Raw genomic sequence first — 15,621 nt, 5'->3', positions numbered from 1 at the left:
GTCTTTTCCAAAAATAGAGACGGCCCCTCGAAAGGTAGATCCTGGATGGTTTGCCGGACCTTCTAGGGGAGTCCCCAAACTTGTAACCATGGCCCTCTATGCATGGATATCCCTGGGGCCATGACCCTGGTGGTGGGATCTGCTGCATCCAGTGCTGTCTGCAACGCTGCCCTGGATATGAGCTTATGTTCTTCCACCACCGCCTTAAAATCAGGCTTACGCTCTGGTGGGACCAGCTCTGAGAAACTGGATAAGGAACTAGCCATGTTGTATGCATAACTGCTAACCAGATCCTGCTGGTTAGCAATCCTTAACTGTAGGCCTCCCATTGAATAAGCCTTTCTACCATACAGGTCCAAATGTTTGGCCTCTTTGTTTTTTGGAGACGGGCCCTGAAACCCTTCTCATCCATGTGGTAAATCACAGGGAGAGACGAGGGAGTCAGGGGAGGGTGGGTGAACAGATGTTCATTGACCTGGGCAGGAACGAAGTATCAGTGCTCGTTCCTTCTGGCCGTGGGCACGGCAGAGGCTGGGGTCTGCCACACCGTCTTTGCCGTATTGGCAATTGTTTTAATAATGGGCCCCGATGCAGAGAAGATATCTGTCAGTGGGTCCGTTTCATTGCTGACCTCCTCAGCTTGTATGTCCAGGCCCTGGCCTACCCTGCACAGCAATTGCTAATATGCCCTAACATCCTCCGTGCCTGGGGACGCCGACGACCCAGCCAGGGCTTCATTTGGGGAGAACAAGGACAATGCACCTGCCTCTTCCATGTCTATTGGCAAGAGCGGTAAGCCTAAATCCCCCATTTGAGTCCCCAGCACTGGGACCTGCAGTGCCATGCTCAGTGGCTGGGGTAGCGCACCTGAGAATAGGGCAAGCGGTGTCAGGAGCACATCCTGGTAACGTGATGGTGCCACGGGTTCTGGTGGCTGTACAGACAGTGCTCAGATTTGGGCCAGTGCTGACATTGGTGCCGATCCCACTGAAGGGGTCTCTGACACAGTCAGCCCGAGACTGTTCCGGTGGAGGCACCCCCAGTGACACTGATGGTGCAGTTCATGGCACCTGGGGAGTACCAGGCACCTGGGATGGGAGTCCTACAGCTTGCCCCTGCATTTCATGGAACGACAAAGGGGTCAAATAGGCCACTGGGGTGCATGTTGGGAAGATGCCTGTCAACCCTTGTTTGCAGAGTGATGGCTTCGGTGTCTACACCAGCCACAGTGCCACATCCTCATGCTCCCGCTCCTAGCCGAGCTGAAGTAATACAAGTTGGACTCTGAGGCTGATTCTGACACTGATGACCACAGCAACGCCACGGGACCTGGGGCTTGTGCAGACTCCTGTTGTCCTTGCACCTCATGGTACGTTATGCTAAGGAGGGTCATCGACGGTGATCTGCCCTGTGGAAGCTGGTTTGGTGCCAGGAATGGCAAAGATGCTGTAAAAAGATTACACTTGCCCAGTGCTCGGCCTTGGCACTTGTGCCCAGGATGGCCCCTCTGGCAGCAATGTGGACTCCGGGTACAGTGTTGGTGCCGGCACTGATCTGTAAGAGGCCCTGCGTCAAGTTCAAAGCCCCCTGCATTGACGGCAGCCTCGGAGAGCACCGTCTCCCACCTTGCACTGGTGTTGAAGCCCGCACTTCATGACCCAACTCATGATGCAATCTGGCAGATGCCTTAGAGGGTTCTCAGTACTATACCCTTTCTAGTGATCAGCCCCTTTCATGCCTCTTTTTCTTGTGAGGCACCAGGGACTGACTTCTGTGTCACATTGTAGTGCTAGGTGCCGGCGCCTGGTCCCGATGCCAGGAACTTTCTGACGGCACCGAAAGTGCCAGAGCACTCTGCACCAAGGATGCACTGCTCTGAGCTCCCGCAGGGGAACTGTCTAGGTGCAAGGCCATGTCCAGTCCATGGGGGCTGGACTAGATGACCTCCTGAGGTCCCTTCCAGCCCTATTATTCTGTGATTAGCAGGACTTTTAAACACTATGCTCTGTATTTTAGAGTCCTAGACTTGAAGGCCTTACAGATGGAGCAATGTTGATGAAGGTGTGACTCACTGAGGCAACTTAAACAAGTCCTGTGTGGGTCACTCTTGAGCATTTGTTTACCACATTTTGAACAGGTCTTGAAACCTAGATAGTCAGACATCCCGTGGTGCCGAAGTGCCAAGAGGGGTTAAAGTCTCGCCCCGGCTCTCTAACAATTAAGCGATAACTATTTACACTAACCATTACTAACTAATTTACAGGTAACGGCTACCAGCTGAACAACAGAGAAGAGTAGAGGGAGCTCCAGCAACCAACAGTGCAGCAAGAAGGACCTGAGTGGAGGTGAGTCAGGCAGGGCATACAGTGGTCGCCATATCGGCACCACTCCAGGGGCGCTGCACTGACCCTATGGTTACTGGCTAGGGCAAAAAAGCTTCTGGCAACTGGGAATTTGCTGGCACCACACCCAACTTGGAATGCACATGAGCAATCACTTGAAGAATAATCAGCTGATTTGCACCACTTCAAAAGTGCTGTGAGGGAGGGGAAGAAGTAGGAACTGTAGACACCCCCCCCAGTGCACAAGAGGCGTGTTAGGGACAGAAGCAGACAGGGGTTCTGCAGGTGACACCCCCAGTGGGCCACATGCAGGCCACAGATTGCCCACCATCAAAACTCTTTAATTAACTTTGCATTGTTGCTGTCGCTGGTTAAGAATCACAAATTGAGAGGCCATAAGATATCTTTAACTCCCACCTCATTCATGATGCAGACTGTAGGTTTTACCCAATGATTCTTCCACCTAACCCATCAACTTGTTGAAGCACACCATCACTTCTAAGAAAGACACCCAATCTTGATGTAACGACTCTGAATGAGAGAATTTGTAAAAACTCGATAACTTGGGATGTTACTGGAACCTTATGGATGGAGGGGGGAAGGAAGAGCACAAAACAAAAAACATTCCCACCCCTCCTCCAGACTTGAATTTGCGATGGGCATATATCAGAAAGGTTTGGCTTGTCCTAGCCATACATGTCACCTTGTAATGCTTACAATAAAAAGAAGAGCTACATAGAGAAAAGGAAAGCTAATAGGAAATGCCATATAAGGACCACATTTCCTTGCATGTTCTTTCAGTTTTTAATTTCTAGTATTATAGAGCAATTCTCATCTCCACTTTTCCATGGAATGTGAATGAACTAATACATAACATTATCAGCAGTTTTTAATAATTTTTTAAAGATTCATACACAAAAATACTCCTTACATAAAACAAAAAGACTTGGTTGAAGGAAATAATCAACAAAGAACCAGATTCACAGAGGCCAACAATCAGCAATACAAACTGATCCTCCTTTTCATTTCTAAGGTAAACTATGTCTGAAGAGTTAAATAAAACAATAGGATCCAAGACCAAACTATGCTCCTTTATTTCAATTGCTAGCAATAAGGACTGGAAAAGTGGGCAACAAACTGTATGGCACCCAAAAATACAGTCTTAATTTAAAAAGTGATATGTGTAGCATCGGTGGGAAGATCCACAAAGGATATGGAAGCACTGATAAGCACCTAGACATTCTGATTATTACCCAAAGCCTTTTGGTTTTTTTTTTCCAGTTCTGACGGAAATCACTGTAAAGCCAGTTTCCAACACTTCATGCTTATTTTCGGGCTGAAAATGCTGAAAACTGCTCTCCATGCTATTTTGAAAATAAAAATGTGATGGAAGGGGGAGGATAAAAATTATACAAACTTTTTGCCCTACATCAAAAAAAGTTCAAGTTTGTAGTGAAATCTAAAAACGGTTGACTTATTTGTTCCAACAGCACTACTTACAAGAAAGTTACCATAATTTACTCAAGGGCTACGACTACACTAGCCCCAAACTTCAAAATGGCCACACAAATGGCCATTTCGAAATTTACTAATGAAGTGCTGAAATGCATATTCAGCACCTCATTAGCATGTGGGCGGCCGCGGCACTTCGAAATTGGTGCGGCTCGTCCCGACAGGGCTCTTTTTCGAAAGTATCCCGCCTACTTCGAAGTCCCCTTATTCCCATCAGCTCATGGGAATAAGGGAACTTCAAAGTAGCTGGGGTCCTTTCGAAAAGGAGCCCCATCGGGATGAGCCGTACGGCGGCGAGGCGTGTCAATTTCGAAGTGCTGCGGCCGCCCGCATGCTAATGAAGAGCTGAATATGCATGTCAGCGCTTCATTAGTAAACTTTGAAATGGCCATTTGCGTGGTCATTTTGAAGTTTGGGGCTTGTGTAGACACGGCCAAGGTGTTTTAAACCCTATCTCACAGATCTTTACAGTAGCCAGCAAAAAGGAAAACATGTCCTCGCTAACTTGAGCATTTCCTTTCTTCAGGTAATAGGGTCCACTGAGCAGCTGTTACAATGGATGCTAACAGACTAACTTGGCTACGTCTCTGACAATAGATGCTTCAACCTCCTTACAGCTTAGGAGGCATAACCAAACCTGCCAGTCCCTGGAAGCTGGCACCCATATCAAATGCACCCATATCAAAATGAGAATTTCCACAGACAAAATAATTCAAACCTTTCTTAAATTACTGACTGTGTTAAATATTATTTGAGGAAAAAGCATAACTTTTTTTTTTATTTTAATTTCAGAGCATGGTAATTTTCATCTAATGACAACAAATCTAAATCCTCAAATACCCATTTTCATCTCTATTATTAATGATCATTTCTCTCTGGAGTGGGTCAGGTCTGTGGGTCTTCTGATTTAAAAAAAAAAGACATTTTAAAGTAAGCACAGATAAAAGGTCCTATTTTTCTTCACACTAAGTATCACGGATCCAGTACTTTGGGATCATAGCAGTGTGCCTTCAGGATGGGAAATGGGACCATCCATCCTCTAAAAGTGGACATCCAAAATGCAATAGTGTATATATATTATCTCCTCCATCATATCTGGATATGGAGAAGGTGTGGAGAAGACTTCTGCCACAAGAAAGGAAATGGTACTAGCTAAGATAGGATGACATTCACAGAACACGGTGAAAATATCGGTTTCCCAAATGGTGTCCCATAGAACCCTGGGGTTCCAGGAAGTGAAAATAAGGGTTCCAGGAGAAAATTCCCTTACAACATTTTGATTTCTAAAACAATAATAATTTTAAGCATTTATTAATTTTATTAAAAACAATTTTCATGTGTGTTTGCCATGATAAATACCATTGTATAATGCCAGCTTTGCCAGAGAGTGGGGATGATGATGTCACTACTCAGTGCTGCATGCGCAGTCAGTCAGTGGTGCCTGTTATATACCACCATAAATCCCCATGCTCTATTAAATCTATTAAATGTGACTTATTTTTAAATATGTGCAATTAAACTAAATGTTGATCTTGTGACCTTGTTTAGCATTTGTTTATTATTAGCCTTACTTATTTATGGTCTAATTTTTCATCTCCACATAGAAGACTTATTAGGGGTTCTGTAAAATTCTTGTGTGTTTAAAAGGGTTTTGTGGCCAAATAAAATTGGGAAACACTGACTTAGCAGATCTCAAAACAGGAGACATGTCTATTCTGCCATAAACTTTCAATGCTCTTAAGGACTTGACTTATAATCTAAATCAAGGAGGAATATTTCTTGAAGTTTGCCTTGGGAATGAATTCTATAACAGTTGTGAGACCCACCTGTTCAAATTAAAAGTACAATAGTCTCATGAGAGAGTAACTGATGGAAAGCCTGCTCTAATGAACAAAAAGTATGACATCTCCTGAACAGGTTCATTCCAGGTAAAGCTGGAGTTGGAATAAGGTCGATGTGTAAGGAAGCAGTTAATGCTGGAATCTGTACAAACTTATTTTTCTTTACTATGCTGAGAACATTATACTACAGAGACTACCTTTTTGCAGTACCACTCACTCATCTACAATAAAACCTTCCAGGAGAAATTCAAGGTTACATTTCATAGCATAACATGGAAATTACACTGTGAACTTTGCAACAGCTAGAGTCCATGACAGAATAATCACTTCACCCAAACATTTATTTTAAATCTTTCTGGTCCCAGATGCAGGGCTGGTTTGGAAAATGCAAACCTCTCATTTGAGAGACAGAGATGTCTGAAGATCCAATGCTAGGTTTATCAGGCCCACCAAGTGCCAAACCCTATTTAGCCAGAAAGGCCTACACACTTGCTCTCTCATTCCTATCTTTTGTATCTTGGGAGGGGAGAAGTGGAAAAGGTGGGATGGCAAAGAGTGGAGACCTTGCCAAGCTTTGCAAGAGGTCATTCACCACCTGATCCTGACAGGCAGACAGGTTGAAGGGCACTTTATTTATTATTTCCAGATACAAATAAGATCGATCACCAGCCCACTAAATTTACCTCGATGAGCAACAAATTTCCAGGTGTCAGAACCACTCTGCTAATTCATCTTCTGCCAGGTAAGCCTTGGAGTTCTTCTCCCCCTTGGGCAATGTACACAGGACTGTTTGCTCCACCTAAGCCAGAAGAATTTTCCTGTGGAGTAGGACTGTCTGTGTTGTTCTCAGTTATTATGAAAACTATCAGACATGTTGGCTGTTTCCACCAGGAAATCATCTGATCTGTTATCCTTTGAGAGCAGCTCTCTCAGACCTCAGTAAACTACTGGTGGATATTGGGCTTTCCTTTCCTTTTTCTGGCTTCCTTTCCCTGAACTGAATCAGACACTGACTGTCTGCATTCACTAGCTGAGGGAATAGAGAATATACAAATGGAGCTAGTTTTCTGCCCATGACTAAGACACAGTGAGGTGGGGAGAAGATACGCAGAATTAGTGGCAAAGTGTCATCTGGATCACCGAAGTCCTTCACAAAACATAAGAGCTATGTCTACACGTGAATGCTACATTCAAATAAGCTATTTCGATGAATAACGTCTACACGTCCTCCAGGGCTGGTGCCGTCGACGTTGGGCAGCACTACATCAAAGTAGGCGCTGCAGGGGAGCATCTACACACCAAAGCGGCCCGCATCGAAATAAGGGTGCCAGGAACAGCTGCAGACAGGGTCACAGGGCGGACTCAACAGCAAGCCGCTCCCTTAAAGGGCCCCTCCCAGACACACTTGCACTAAACAGCACAAGATCCACAGAGCCGACAACTGGTTGCAGACCCTGTGCATGCAGCATGGATCCCCCAGCTGCAGCAGCAGCAGCCAGAAGCCCTGGGCTAAGGGCTGCTGCACATGGTGACCATAGAGCCCCGCAGGGGCTGGAGAGAGCGCCTCTCAACCCCTCAGCTGATGGCCGCCATGGCGGACCCCACTATTTCGATGTTGTGGGACGCGGATCGGCTACACTTGCCCTACTTCGATGTTGAACGTCGAAGTAGGGCGCTATTCCCAGCTCCTCATGAGGATAGCGACTTCGACGTCTCGCCACCTTATGTTGATTTCAACTTCGAAATAGCACTCGCCACGTGTAGATGTGGCGGGCGCTATTTCGAAGTTGGCGCGGCTACTTCGAAGTAGCCGGCACGTGTAGACACGGCTAAGAAGTGTCTGAGTATGGTGCCATGGGAGTGCTCTGAAACCTAGCCTCCTTTAGAAATTTTTCGCTGTAATTGACAAGGCTTTGCTCTGCTTTTTCCTAATTCTCAGAGACTAGAAATAGGGGGGAAAAACAGCAGGCGGTAACGCTCCAATCAAAGCAAAGTATTATTTCATTTGTGTCACAGCCTTTCCATGGGTTGCTCATACTGGGAATGGGACAAGGCTTTTCCTGAAATTCTTGCCTATTTGGACAACATCCAGGGACCTTAACTGATGAAAGCACTTGTGCTCCCAAACTGAAAGAACCTGGCACCAAGCAGTGGTCTACTACAGACAGGGAAAGTTGAGAGGTAGACTATTAGCCTGTACACAACAGAGAACAGCTAATAATCTGGCACTTGTTCTAGCTAACATTTGCACAGAGGTGTTTTCTTCTGCTATAATTCAGACACCTTCAACTTGCTGTACGACAAATCCTTCCTGTAATTTCTAGTCCAAATCAGGATTTTAAATATACTTTTCTGATCACTCTGAATAGCCACAGCTTTTCATAAAGTGTTTAATTATATTACCAGAGCAGCCATGGAATAAAGGGATCTGAATCCCTCCTTCTTTCTTTTAAGGGAGAAGCCCTGAGACCACAATCCTTAGGCCGAGAAGAACCAGTCTCACAATACTGTCCACCTACATTAGCACTTCTTGGGAAAGCATGTGGGGAATTTCAGGATTTCAGATGACAGCTCACATTTGTTGATTTGTTTTGGTCTGATGTCCTTGGAGGCATTTTATATCCAAAGGAGGGGGGCTGAGGTGATGCTGGCCTTGCTACTGTGTAGAGCTTGTGGAATGAATAGGCCACTCCAAGCAAAATTTCCCCTAAATGGAAGCATTGAGTTCTTGACCACTGAGAAATATAGCCACATCTATTTTCTGTAATAATACCAGATTAAATTTTGATGGACACACTGAGAAACCTTAAATAATGGGGCCAGGAGTTGAAGGAAATAAATGGCATGCCAAGGGGTCCTTTACTGCCTGCCAATTCTTCCACCTCTGGACTGCTGTCCCTCTTTTCCCCCCCACAGCCATCTGCTGAAGGAAAGAGGCAGAGATGAGGAACAGCAGCCTGCAACAGAAACCGGAAGCAAAACTGACAGGCACTAAGGCTCAGCAACCTATAGCAGCAGCTGTAGACTATAACCCAATACCTTTTCCATCTTTTAATGTGGCTGGAAAGCACTAACTTATTACCCATCCAGGGAGAATGAGGAGAAATTTATAGCTAATTGTAGTTTCACCATATTCAGTATACTTTCACATGAAAGAGACTAACCCCTGCCTTAAATTCTTTTTGTTTGTTTTAAAACATTTTAATTCTGTAAGGCTAGGTCACTACAGATGATGTCAACATAACATATTACTTAGGGGTGTGAATAAATCACCCCTCAAGCAACATAAATTACGCTAACAAACTCTCATGTGCAAAGCACTATGTTGATGAAAGAGCTGTGCCTGCTGACATCTTAAATCCTGCCATTTCGAGGAAGTGATTTTATTATGCTGATGTGAGAGCTCTCTCCCACATTGGCACAGAGTATCTTCACCAGATGCTCTGCATCAGTACAGTTCTGCCGTTGCAGTGTTGTATGTGTAGACACGCCCTAATTCTGATATGGGCTGCTGGACTTCCTTTGGTAGCGAGAAAGAACTCCTTGGGAAGTGGTAACAGGGATGAGAGGGAAAACGTACTCAGAGAGGAATAAGCCTATGTCTATGGCCTAATCTTTAACGCATTAAACGGTGATGCTGTATGCTTTCTAGTGACCAGAAGAAATAGTGCTCATTTTAACATTCACATATATCCCCATAAGAGTTTGTCCTAATCATCCTGCATCAGAGGAGCAAGTGAAATTGTGCTAATAAAAACAAATATTCCAAGTGACTAGAAATAGCTCTATCCTCTGAGTCTGTATTCATTTGTCTCTCCACCCGACCCCAACCCACCCCTCCCCTCCGTGGTTCCCTTCTAGGTCTTTCAGCAAACTGAGGGGCTACAGCTGAAGGATGGGTTCCCCAGAAACTCTATTCCTGGATGTCTGTTACAAAGGATTCACACAATGTGTGTTTCCCCAGAACTCTAAGGATGGGAAACACTTTGGGATCCCTTGGAGTAAGGAGAACCCAAGATATTGAAGAAACAGGGGGTGGAAGCTGCATCTGAAGTATCCTTATCATACTCTCCACCGTGGGCAGCACCTCTGTTATCTCCAATGTCCTACACCCATTATTCAAGTAGAAGGGGAAGGAGAGGGAGAGAGAAGAAGGCGGCTGAATTCCACTGTCAGAAGTGTGGCTGTTGGTGAGGGCTATCTACCAGGACACTACTCTGGCTTCAATCCTCTCATTGAAATGAAGAAGAGGCTTGCTCGCATCTACATCTTTCCAACCCTTCACAGTACATTTCCTGCCTGAAAAAGCCATGGTGATGCTTCCCTGAACAGGCTATGCTGGAAACAACTCCTTCCACACAGCACTGGCCAAGCTCCCCAGTGAGATATATGAGAGAGAAAATGCAATGGGAATCAGATGAACATATTACCGAACTGAATTTTTAGTCTAAAAGCTTGACCTAAAGTTAAGAGTTTTCCTCAGCAAAATTCAGCAGTACGGAGGGCTAACAAGCCACACAGGCTTCTGTGGAAAAAGAAAAAAATCTAAAAGGCAAAGAAGTCTTATTTATCTAGTTCTTTTTTATGTCCCTGGAAGAATATTTCTGCTGCCATATTATGCAAAAGAATTGGCATGAACATTATATTATTAGATTCCTACTGCAATATTTAACTAAAGTTCTACACTGACATTTCTGTCTCATGCTAACGTCTAACAACTCTGTTACAATGGTCCTTCAGTCTCCTTGCAGGTTACAGACAGAACCAGAACCAACAGCTGGGGAACGCCCTATTTCTTAATCATGAATCTACCTTAAAACTGATCAAATTTAAAGGTGTCCTCAATAACACCCTTCTCAAGATCATTTCCAAATTCTCTTCTGACAACTGACTAGTCAATAATTTATCATGATTTGTTTATAACAATGGAGTTATGTCTGCCACTCACAAATCTGAGGTATTATCTGAGAATGGCAAGTATTATGAATGGCAAACTCTTTGGAAACAATACTTTCGGGACCAGTTATTTTACCTGCATAAAAAATAAAATGTTTCTATCTTTCATTTATCATCTGTATAATCCCACATTATTACATATAGCTAATAACTCTCAAAACTGTACCATGTAATTTGATGTCCAATATAAAAACGAAGTAACTGTTTAACAAATCTACCATTTACTTATCTGCCGTCTTCAATTTCCCATTGCATTTATTTTAGTAGGTGGGTTTTCTTCCTGCTTTAGTTTCTTTCATCTATGAGTGCATCTGAAAAACCCTATATTGTGAGATAAAATGTTAGCTTTAGTTCAACATTCTGTATTTCTTTTTGTTCTACTGATGATGCTTTTGACTTACTTTTGCTTATCTGATTAGACAAATCTTCCTCACCAGATTTTATTTAACAATAAAACAAAGCCTTCTAATAAGATGCTTTATACTCACCACGGTTGCTCTAGTTTCTTTTTAGACTTATCTATAATATGCTAAATTGCAATTATTTGAGCTTTGGGAGAGAATAATTTGGCTTTTGGGAGCTAAGGAACTAAGCAGTGCTCAAGGCAAGGGATACTCTAGAATGGTGTAGCTCAATAAAATCCTTCTTTATCTCTGGCAGTACACCTCAGTTTTGCGGTACTCTTGAAGAGAAACTTTTAATCAAGCCCAGTTCAGCTATGTCTTCACTAGGGTGTTTTATGAAAGATTCCCACTGTTATAAGCACTGGTTCAAATGAACAGGTGTTTACAACAGCAGGTGGTTAGATCAAATTACCTAGTGGTCATACACTTGAAATATTTGATTTTGAAAGAGAGATATTTAAACAAATCCTGCATTTAACTGTTAGCACAAAGTCATTATGTAGATCCTGGCAAAGTACATTTTGAAGTTTTCAGCTCAGAATGGTGAAACTGAGGAATTTGTAGTGAAAAACCTCAAATATGGCATAATGCCATCCCCAGGCAAAGCCTGTTTTGTTACTGAGCCTGGAAGGGGATTTTTTTTTCCCCGCTGTCAGATATGCATTACAGCTGTGATCTGAGAAGTGTTTAAAGACAGTTTGGTATGAAACCCCCTAATATGATCTTGCTAATACAAAAAATCCGAATTAAAAAATTCAGATGCTTAACATATTGTATACTAAGGATAAGACTATGCATCTCACATCCACAGAATCAGAGGGGAGGAAATCAGCACCTCTCAGAGACTGAGGTTTGCATGTTTAAATGGTATGGTTTTAACACTTATGAGTCCTCTTTACACAGTTATTTTAGGGTGCAAAAGATGTATCCTTAAGATCATGGATTCCAAAGAATGGCTGGACCAGTTTCTGTGAACAAGAATATAATTTAAAAACAACATTTGCCCACACAACTTCACCTTTTTTACAATGCCACGAACAGGCTAAAGCAATAATGACAACTACATTCATTCAGGGCTTTTAATCTAGAAGGATCCCAAAATGCCAAGGGACTGCATCACTTGCTGACAAGGGATGTTAATGATTAACCAGGTAATCAGAAGGGGCTGGAGCAGCAGGGGCTGGACTGTAGTGTCTCTGCCTGCAGTGTACTGGGGACTGGGGCACTTCAGCTGAGCTGTGGTGTGCCCCTGCGCCCGCAGCATTGCTGAGGGCAGGGGTATTCCAGCTGGGCTGTAGCAGGCCAAGTTCCTGGCATACCATGGGCAGGGGTGCACCAGCCTGTCCATAGCAGCCTGGGTCCTAAGTGTGTCACAGGTGTGCTGGGAGTCACTGGGGAGGCTGCTCCAGCCTGGGCCACTCCAGCCAGACCCCCCTTTAATTGGTTAACTGGTTAAGCCTACCCTTTAATCAGCTAACTAATTAAAATGGGATTTTACATCCCTATCACTGACCACTGAAATGCTGCCAACAATACCACAATACAGTAAGGGTCCAAAAAGTATGTGAAATAACAAGGGTCAATTTTTCTTTTTAGCGAGGTAATATGTATTAACCTAAATTGAAATTCAAGGAGGACTTGGGACTGATACCACTACTCCTATGAAAACTGCCATGGGAACATCTAATCCTCACAGATAATTCACTTCAGTTTTACAGCTCTTTCAGAAAATACAGTTTCCCTATCATTCTGCTACACAGCTGGTTGGGAACTGGCACCAAAGAAAGAGGTTTTCTTACTGAATCACGAACACTGATTTTTGAAGGGCTTTTAGTGTTTCTTTGAGCTCTCCAATCCAACTGCTCATCAGATCCAGCCATGCTTAATTTATCAGCCTAAGCTAATCTAAATGTAGTAACTCAGTAGTGAGGTACAGTAGACCCCCCGACTCGCACGATTTTGGCTTACGCATTTCCTGTAATAATGCGAGTCGAAATAATCAGCAGAGGGGAGTGGGAAACCAGGCAGAAGCCTGGCTCCCAGCTCCCCTTCACTTGTGGGAACTGGGAAACTGATCAGTGATGCTGTGCTGGTCAGTTTCCTGGCTCTGGGGAGTGGCATGGAGCCAGATACTGGTCAGTTTCCTGGCTCTCATAAGCAGAGGTGAACAGGGAGCCAGGCACAGCCAGGATGGCAGGTCAAGAAAGCAGCAAAGCCACTCCCCCACCCAGTCCCGACTTGCACTAGATTTGACTGAAGCGTGCTTGCCCAGGAACACAACCTACGCAAAAGTCAGGGATCTAATGCACAGGCATCAAAATATGCTGCAATAACAGGCCTAAGCAGTAACCTCAATATTGCACAGCGACTATTTGGTAGCTCCAAGGAAAACAACAATAAACTCACAATAACATGACTGTGTTGTCTCTGATCTTGGGCAAGGTTGCTGGATGTAATCCAGTAAACAAAAAGTCTGCAGGCTGGGATGAAAGATGGGCTTTTCTGCTCAGTTAAAAACTGAAATTTAAAAGTGCTTATTTACACATACTTAATATTTTATGTATTTAGTTACTCTACAGAAAATTAATGCCTAGCTGCATGCAGAGAATCATTCAGCCCCCAACAGAGTTTCTGTCTGCTTGTTCATATTATCAGATAAAACTCTGCACTGGGAAGAGGCACATGTTCATAAGAAACAAGAAGGGGAATACCACAGCTGCAAAGGATTAATATAAGAAGGGGACTGAGGAACAGAGGGGAAGAGTATCTGTACGCTGCCCTGCGGTTTGGGAAAGGCGGTGTGAATAACAGCATATAGCAAAGTACCGTGCTGTAGCTCCCCAAGATGGATGCTATGGTTGTGGGATGAACTCAAAAGGTCCTCCTCAAAGACAGCATGAGTTATTTGCACACTTGGTCTAAATTGCGAGGGGCAAGTAGACTGAGATTTGCCCAAGTTCAGACTAGGAATCTGTCGCAGAGCTGGGGAACTGACAGATTTTTCTTGAGCTCCTCTGAGTACACTTACTGCTTTCCCTTTCTCATCATCAGCCAGTTTACCTACAATGGTCCTGAAATATCAATCCAAAGAAATTCACAGAAATGTAAATAAACCAATGCAAAATGTTAGTGTAGGAGTGGTGCAGTGGAGTAAAATAAGATAGGCACTGATGAGATTAAGTAAATTTCATTCGTGCAAGTACTGATTTGTACTGATGCAGTATGTCTACATAAGGGATTTTGACCAGCGTAAATATATCAGTGCACTTACACTAGTTTCCTTAAGGAAGACAGGAACTCAGAGATACATAGCGTAGGTTAAAAACACAGATTAAATGTTGAAGGCTTTTCTTACAATATTCCAAAATAGGACAGAAGTTTATGACTTTTTCCAAAATAAGGGAGGTTATAAGAATTGTGAATTTAGCAAAATTGGAGATAATTACCAACTTCAAGGCCCTAAGAAATCTATAATGTCAACTCTAGCTTCTCAGCCAGATGAATGTCATCCATGGACCCTCACATTTACTTTGCAATTTTGTGTCAAATACCAGCCTCCCAGGAACAGAAGATACCCCATATAGTATTCCCAAATTCCTGTTTCTCACCTTACCGTGAATATACTAAAGACAGGATTCAGAGGGGCTGTCTAATGGAGAACCACAGGGAGTAGATGGAAGCTGTAAGAACTATAATGAAGTGTTAATAGCACACACAGAGGCACTAAAAGCTGTAAAATTAGCCTTCTTGGGGTTGGAAACATGGGACCATGAGACTTCATCTACTGTCATGGACTCAAATGTACAAAATCAGCACAGTGAAATTTAGCACAGAACTACAGTAAATTATTTCTGTGTTTGAAAGAGCTATTCATAATGAGGGAATTCCTTGCAACACAAGGCACTCCCCCATCCCAACAATTCCTCACTGGGTAGAATTATATTTGTTTTTGCCCTCTGTTTTATTGATTTGTTTAAATTATCTACTTTTCAGTAAACATGGCTACAAAGGTCCTTACTCTGACTGATATGATATATACATATTACAAGACACAGATGGAGAAAACCCAAGCCAGACATTGCCAGAATATAACAAAGCCAATTTGAATTTCTACAGCACTTCTTATCACAAAGCTTCAGAAGTGGTTTACAAACAGATTTACATGATACATAGAAAAAATGCTTCACTGGCCACTAATGTGCAGCTACCGTGGGTCACTAATGTGCAGCTATCTTTGGCAGGGGTGGGGGGAAGGAACGCAGGCAGCTATTACCAGTATAGTGCAAGAGCACAAAATTTAGGGCTGGAAGTAAAGACGGATCATGCAGCCAACTGAAGGAGAATTTACCAAGGCAAAACGGAATTACCAAGTACTGAAAATACCATGGTCACCATGGGCAGAAACTGACAAGGACCATACTTTTACATAACAAAATATAATTTTACAATAGATATATTTAAGCAATGAGTACCCAAGACAGACATTAATATCACTATTCTAACATTGCTACTCAACTCTAGAAATTACAGGGAGTTCTATTAAATGAACATGAATGACTTGTTTTC

The 15,621-nt window shown here is 43.4% G+C and overlaps 1 protein-coding gene across 3 annotated transcripts in view; it reads right to left on the bottom strand.

Moving 5' to 3' along the window:
• Window positions 1-15,621, bottom strand: part of BICRA (BRD4 interacting chromatin remodeling complex associated protein) — a 157,967-nt gene that overhangs the window by 64,723 nt on the left and 77,623 nt on the right. The window contains exon 1 of one of the 3 annotated variants that reach the window (XM_075016532.1): window positions 10,870-10,957. The exons of the other annotated variants lie outside the window; for them this stretch is intronic. The gene's annotated coding sequence lies outside the window, so the exon portion shown is untranslated. Of the gene's footprint in view, window positions 1-10,869; window positions 10,958-15,621 lie in introns of those variants that run through there. 3 annotated transcript variants of the gene reach the window in all.

This window comes from Carettochelys insculpta, chromosome 22 (genome assembly GCF_033958435.1).
Source record: "Carettochelys insculpta isolate YL-2023 chromosome 22, ASM3395843v1, whole genome shotgun sequence".
In the NCBI taxonomy this organism is placed as follows: domain Eukaryota; kingdom Metazoa; phylum Chordata; order Testudines; family Carettochelyidae; genus Carettochelys; species Carettochelys insculpta.
This window is presented reverse-complemented; position numbering and strand designations above follow the sequence as displayed.